Source organism: Mastomys coucha, unplaced genomic scaffold, assembly GCF_008632895.1.
Source record: "Mastomys coucha isolate ucsf_1 unplaced genomic scaffold, UCSF_Mcou_1 pScaffold21, whole genome shotgun sequence".
In the NCBI taxonomy this organism is placed as follows: domain Eukaryota; kingdom Metazoa; phylum Chordata; class Mammalia; order Rodentia; family Muridae; genus Mastomys; species Mastomys coucha.
Window position 1 is genome coordinate 39,053,316 of NW_022196904.1, and position 746 is coordinate 39,054,061.

General features: G+C 41.0%; 1 pseudogene; it reads right to left on the minus strand.

Moving 5' to 3' along the window:
- Positions 1-746, minus strand: part of LOC116101228 — a 13,245-nt pseudogene that overhangs the window by 1,679 nt on the left and 10,820 nt on the right.

Here is a 746-nt window from a genome sequence, read left to right on the forward strand (position 1 = left end):
AAAATTGGAGTAAATGTTCTGGTTGTGTCTTGTACCGACAGGTAAATGCACATGTCTCTAGCATGAGAAGTGTGTGCTATACCTCAGAGAAAAACAGAGAGCACCTCCATTTGGGAATAGTATCCCAATCCCTGAGAAGAGCTGTTAGATCTCTATATGTATGCACACAGTCTGGAGAGAGTTCAGCGAACTGGGAGACAGCATCATTTAGATCTTTCTCTCCACTACACTTGATAGGCTTATCTTTTTCACCCACAAAGCCCCAGAAACATTTTGAGAAAAGATACACTACCCTGGTATTCCCCTTTTATTCCTATACTGACCAATGGTGAAGAGTGAGGGCAGTTCCTGTGTTTGCAGTACCTTAGCCTGAGCAGTATCACTTATAGAGGGCTTTTCTTCACAGGATGATTCTGGCTAACTTCTTATCCAAGATAGAAGACTTCATGAAGGAAAAATCATTTGAGGATGCTCAGATAGAGCTCAGGGAATGCACCTATCCTGAAGACCTTGCAAGATAATCTCACACAAGAGCTTTGAACGTTATCACCCAACAAACACAATTGTGTTCACCAACATCACTTCATTCTGTTTTTGAGCATTGTTCACCACATTGGACCACAAGATTTTCATTCATTGAATGATATGGCCATCAGCACCTTAAAATAGGCAGTGTGGTACTAGATAAACAGCTGATGAGCTTGATGGTAATGGTAACATCTCAGTCATTTGTAAAATTGTTTGCC